The sequence below is a fragment of the Heterocephalus glaber genome, unplaced genomic scaffold (assembly GCF_053883595.1).
Source record: "Heterocephalus glaber isolate CG9 unplaced genomic scaffold, H.glaber_assembly_v1.0 deba00000594, whole genome shotgun sequence".
Lineage (NCBI taxonomy): Eukaryota > Metazoa > Chordata > Mammalia > Rodentia > Bathyergidae > Heterocephalus > Heterocephalus glaber.
The window spans coordinates 23,652,742-23,659,713 of record NW_028258151.1 but is presented as its reverse complement, the minus strand read 5'-3'; positions in this window follow the sequence as shown (position 1 = coordinate 23,659,713).

Below are 6,972 nucleotides of genomic sequence, written 5' to 3'. Positions count from 1 at the left end.
ACAGGCCCTTGCCTGCACAGAAATCTCCTTCCTTGCTTTCCTCCTCTGTAAAATGCTTATAACCAACTGCTAACATCCTATCATTTCATTGTCTTTTTCCTTCTACTAGATCGCCAGTCCTATGATGGCAGAACTTTACATGTTTGTTCACTGATGTATCCCTGGTGTGCAGCATTTGACACATACTTCATACTCAAATATTTGTTGACTGAAGATCACCTTTTTGCTAAAACTAGTGGTCACTTCTTTGTATTTTACTTGGTTTAACAACATTACTAGTGGTTTTTCCTCCCTGAAATGTTTCTCTCCAGGCTTCCATGACTCCAGATTCCTGAAATTTTTTTGTACCTCATCAGTCACTGCTGTGGGTCTTTTCTTGACTGTTTCTCTTCTCAGACTTCTGAACATGGAGGGCTTCAGGGCTCTGTCTTAACTATGTCAACTTTCTATTTTTTTTTTCTTTTTAGGAAATCTCATTAATGTCATTTGTTGATGATTCATGGTGTGTTTGTTTTTTTCTCTCTACTTCAGACCCCTTTACATTCCAGACAGTTATCTGTAGCTCCTACTCCGCATCATTCCCTGGATATACAATACTAGGATCTTAAAGCTATTATGGCCAAAACAATACAATTGATTTTTTCTTCTCTGTGAGCCATTACCTTGCCCACCTTCAAACATTTTCTGAAAGCTTATGCCAAAAATCTCTTTGAGACAGACTGACACATTGTAAGTACTCAATATTTGTTTTCTAGATTCTTGGTGGAAGTTCCTCCACTGGCAAAAAAAATAGTTTGGGTACTTCTGTTTAGCTTCGTATGTATGTATGTATGTATGTATGTATGTATGTATGTATGTATATACTGGAGATTGAATCCAGAGCCTTTGAATTAAGCTATATTCCCAATCTTTATAAATTTTTTTGTCTTGATCTCACTAAGTCACCAAGTTTCTCAGGCTGCGATTTGAATTTACAATCTTCCTGCCTCAGTCTCCCAGAGTACTGGGATTACAAATGTGTGCCACCACACCAAGCATTTTCCTTATTTTTAAAATGGAGCTAAGAACAAGATAAAATAAGTGAAAAAACTATATAAAATAAGTGAAAGGAATAGCCATAGTGTTTGCTTTGTGGGTAAGTGTTCAATAAATAGGTTGCCTTTGTTTCTCTAAGTCCCGTTTAATCTTTATAATAATTTTTTACATTAGTTTCTGAGGAATTTTGCTTAACTTAGGAGACATAATAGTCTTTTGGAATATTATCCCAATTTTTTTTAAAAGATGAGGAAATTGAAGCCCAGAAAGGAATGATAAGTAGAATTTCAATAAGAGAAAATAGGGAAATTTCTTAACATACTATCTGCCGTGTGTTAGGTATGCACTGCAAATACAAAGTTCTTTCCCTAAGAAGCACACACATAGCTACCTCAGGGTTATCACCATTCGAGTAGTAAATCATGTGAACTATGCTACAGCAGCGGCACATTTCCAATTGCATGTTTCTTTATCACTGGAAATGCAGAAAAGATTTACAAAGCTGGTTTAGAGCTGAGAAAGCAACCAGTTGGTCGAAGTCTATATGTACGAGTTTATATTCTTTCTTAAAGAATGTGATCCCTGCTGGGTGATCACAAGGAGCTTAGGTTCAAAGGTGAATCTAAATACAGCCTGGGAGGACTAATTCCCGATATCTGGCACATAAGTGTTCAGTGACTATGGCAAGGGTCAACAGGTATTCTTCACATGCCCTTGTGATTCTTGTTCTTGCTATAATTACTTTAAATAAGAGGGAAAAGGTTGGTTGTGAATGAAGGATTAAATTGGTAAGAGATTTAGATCAAGTCGATTTTTTGTGTCATGAATTGCAGGACATGCCATTTACTTTCAGATTGAATAAGGGATTAACATTTTAGTCAAGAGATTGTCATTTGTTTCTCAAATGATTTTAGAGCCTGTGGTCTCACCCAGTTCTTTTGTGAGAAGTACTTCAAAATAATGTCAGAGAAAGCCCTAAACAATCAGAAGGGTAAAGTCATAGTCTTAAGGAGTGTTTCATCTTACATTTCAATTTGTTCAAATACTTCTCTTTTGAAATAGAAAACTTTGTCAGGTCTCCTCAACAGCTGTACTCGCAGTAGTCAAACTTAGGATTAATAACATGGGCATCATTTTTCAAGAGGCAATTAGAATTCTCCCAGCCAGTTTCTTTAAAACACAATTACAAAAGAAAAGAGGTTGTGGATTCCATTTCACTGATCTGTAATCTATAAGCAGCATATCATCAAGTTTGGGATGATAATCTATGAAAATCAGTATTCTTTCATGATTGTAAGTTTCAAATAGTGTTCATTTCTCTCTCTGTCACAGTCTAATTGTATAATTTTGACTATCTGAATTTTACTTTCTGAAGATTAAATAAACCTGAATTTAAAGAAAAAGAATTTTCCATTTACTACCTCAATGTTCTATAATTTTGATTATTGAACTTTTTGAAGCCAGAGAATAAGCAAGACAATTCTTATCACAAATAATAATCTATCAGTGTTCTTGAAACTTTCTGAATTAGAGGTAGCTAAGGTTGTGAGAATAAAAAGAATTTACATATGTTGTCATTAGGACAGTGCTGAGCTCATGTCAGCAGTAATTGTAGTGATCATAGCAGTCTCTACTTATTAGGAATCCAGACAGTATGCTAAGGACCCTTTATTTTTTTATTTTTTTCCCATTAAGTTTATTGGTACATTTTAGGTATACAATACAGTTACATTCATCATTGGGATCTTGTACCATTACATGAGTATCTTGGTTCTTATTTTTTTCCCCTTCCCCTGCCCTCCCTTCACCCCTTCTACCCTTCCCTATTTGCAAAGACTTTGTTTCCATTTTTTTCCTTTTCTCATATTTTTCTTTTCCCTTCTTTCCTTTCCCCTACCCCTCCCACTTCCCCTGCTCCTTTAGACCTTTATTCCCTGTTACACAATATCAATTATACATTTTTTAAATTACAATATCAAGATCTAGGAGACATTACCACAGATTTTACAGAATTTAAAAGGATATAGAAAGCATATTTCAAAAATCTGTTTTGAAATAAATTTGACAACTTCTGAGAAGCACCTTGGAAGACAAATTAATGAAACTAACTCTGGAGGAAATATAAAATTTGAATAGCACCTATTAAAGAAAATATATTCCTAGCTTGAAAACCTACCTATATGACAACAGCAGGCTCATATACATTTGAACTGATAAATTATATCAAACATTTAAAGCAGAAAAAAGAAGGAACACTTCTCCCCTCATTTTAGGAACTCAACATTGTGCTAATTCTAAAACTGGATAAAGATAATAGAAGAAAAAAGTATGAACATAGATAGAAATTTGTTTAACAAAACAAACTCTTAGAAGTCAGATCTGGCAGGATGTAGAAAGTGGTTTTGTTATCGGGATGGCAGTGTTGGTTCAGCATTGGAAGGTCCACCCCCAAAAGTCATCATTTTAACAGAGGAAAGGAAAAAGCCATATGATCCTGTCACTAGTTGGAGAGAAAGTATTGGACTAAATTCTACAGCTGTTCATGGTAAAAGCTATCAGGAGACAAGAAGTAGAACAGAACCTTCTCAACAGATTAAAGACATGTACTCCATACTTCCAGTGAGAATGCCTTTTATGAATGAAGAAGATACAATGCTTCCTCCTTAAGGTGGGGAACAAGGGCAGATATGCTTACTCTTTATCTGTCCATTAAACTTTGAAACCTAGGCCCCACCAAAATAGTCTGGCAATAAAATGACACAATTAGGATAGGATTGGCATGGCAGAAGCAAAATCTTTATATGTAGATGAAATGATCATCTACAGAGAAAATACTAAGAAATCTCTAGGAACCCCTAGAACTTGTATTTGAATTTAGCAGGATTAGAAAACACAAGGTATATATAAAAATTCAGGTCTGTGTATACTTGCTATAAATGAAGAATTGGATATTGAAATTTAAAAGTTATGTAGGAGTACAAAGGACCTAGAAAAGTTAAAAACAAAAACAGTGTTGTAAGATGTTTAGTACCTAATTTTAAGACTTCTAAAGCTACAGTAATCAAGGCAGTGTTGGTGCAAGGAAAGACATATAGATCAATCGAGTAAAACAGAGAATCTAGAAATAGAACCACACATATATGGTCCACTGAGTTTTGAAAGATTATTTAACATTGGCATTTTATAGAATATAAACTCAATTCAAGAGCCAAGGAAGAGATAGTGTTTTCAGCAAATGGCACTAGAACACCTGGTATCCATATATAAAAAATTAACCTCAACCCTTTATTTCCATACATGATAATAAAAGCCTAAAAGTATAAAACTTCAAGAAGAAATTATAAGGGAAACTGTTTATGGATTCAGGGTAGGCAAGAACTGCCTAGGATACAAAAGACATGATGTATAAAAGAAAACAATTGATAAATGGGATTCCATCAAAATTTAGAACTTTAAATGACATCATTAAAATGAAAAGTAGTCCTTAAACAGACCATATTTACAAGGCATATAACCTATGACTAGGATATATAAAGAATCCTTAGAGCTCATTAATAGACTACCCAATTAAAAAGTAGACATAAGAAGATGATAAATAGCCAGTACAGCACAAGGAAATGTGTGCAACCCTAGAATCAGAAAAATACTAATCAGTACAATAACAAGATTGAATTACACACTCATTAGGGAGAGGAAGTTAAAAGTTTTAAAAGCCTTGTCATGACTTTTTCTTTTTGTTGGATTCTCCCCCTTTGCGTTTAATTTGTCACACCCAGTGGATTCATTCTGCTGGGTTTCCTGGGATTGTGATCCTCATTGTCTTTTCCTAGGGTATTGTCTAAAATTTTTTGGAGTGCCGGTTTGATATTCATGAAGTTCCTGAGGTGCTCTTTATCATGAAAGTATCTTATTTCTCCATCAATTTAGAAAGTTTTTGCAGGGTACATCAATCTGGGTTGGAAGCTGTTTTCCTTTAGGGCTTGAAATACATCACTCCAAGCTCTTCTTGCCTTGAGGGTTTGCATTGAGAAGTCTGCTGTGATTCTGATGGGCTTTCCTTTGTATGTGATTTGTTTCTCTTCTCTCACTGTTTGTAGAATTTTGTTCTTCTGTTGGATTTCTGGAATCCTAACTATTATATGCCTATGTGTAGATTTTTTTTATCAAGGCTATTTGGAGTCCTATATGCCTCACTTATCTGTATGTCAAGTTCTTTTCCCCTGCTTAGGAAGTTTTCTGCCATCACTTCTGTGAACAGTTTTTTTATGTCATCTGCACTCTCTCCTGTTTCTTCATTGACTCCAATCAGTCTTATGTTATTCTTCTTTGCATCATCTAGCAGCTGCTGGATTGATTTCTCATGTTCCTGTACAATTTTAAAGCAATTTTTCTTTTCCTGGTCACTAATTGCAATCTTTTCTTCTATATTTGAAATTCTATCCTCACATGGGTTCATTCTGCTGTGCAGACTTTCGATGGAGTTTTTAATCTCCTGGAAACCTGTTTGCATCTGTTTTATGGATTCCATTTGTTTCCTGTGTTGGGATTCCATCATGTTCTTCAGATCCTCTATTTTTTTATCTGTGTCCTCTCTAGATTTATTAATCATGTCTTGCACCATGAGCAAAATCTTTGCTGCTATCTGAGTAATTATTTCTGATTTCATTTTTCCCAGATCCTCTTTTGTGGCCAGTTCAGAGAGTCCAGGTGGTTGAGCATCAGAGTGTTCCATCTCGTTTCCCTTTGGGGTTGCTGTAGGTGATCCGGAAGTCTGTTTTTGAGACTTCTTTATGTGTCTTCTCATTTATTTATTTTTATTTATTTATTTATTTTTGGTACCGGGGATTGAACTCGGGTGCTTGTGCTTGCACAGCAGGTGGTGAAACCACTGAGCTAAATACCCAGCCCCTAAGGACCCTTTAAATACACTCTATCCAATCCTTATAATAACCTTGCAGAGCATTATTAACCCATTTTATAGATAAAGAAAATGAAATTAGAGGTACCCAAGTGAAAAATTTACTGAAGTCATGCAGTAAGCCCTTTGCACTTTCCCACACTAGTTCTTACAGTTGTATAAAGAATTGATAGTACTTTCCAGGAAACAATTAAAGCTCTCCAAGCAAGCTTTTTTAAAACAAGACTAAAGAGAAAAAGATTTTTTGTTTCTATGTGAATGATTTTTAATCTGTAAGCTCTGAAGTTTTGAATAATAGTAAATATTCTTCTTTTGTAGTTAGAGGCTATATACAAAAATATATTCCTAAAGTATATTTGGCTTCTGATACACATATTATGGACTTAGGGCTCTAGTACTAACTTTACATGTTCATAAGGAGGCATTTTGGTGTATCGACATAATTTTCTCAATTTCTTTGCGGATAATTCATTGAAAATGCATAAGATTTTCATTCATTATTTAATATAAGATTAATTTTATCCCGTTAATATTAACATGTGTTCTCTTATTATTTTTCTTATATTTTAGTATTTTTTACTCTCTCTAATAATTATTGTTGTAATAAAGGGCACATCTTTGCAAATGAATGAAACCGGGGAATTGTTTCTTTTAATATGTAATAGAGCTGCCTGTGTTTTGGTTGGAAAGTTAAGTAATGTGAAAATCTGTAAAAGTCAAAATTAGTGTAAAAAAGTTCCTCAAATCATTCACAAAGTACAGTACTCTATATGTGATTTGTGAATTTAATATAGGGTTTTTTTCATTCAATACTCTATACGTTATCCTCAATCATACTTGGTTTCCTTTCTTGAGGATATTAATCAAGTGATCACTATTTACTACTTGAACAATGTTTTAACATCATTCACAAATTTTCCTATTGGTTCCACAGATGTTCATTCTAGGTTTCAAGTTTAATTGCATCCATTACACACACACATATATATGGCTGTCATATATAAACACTTTAGGCGAAT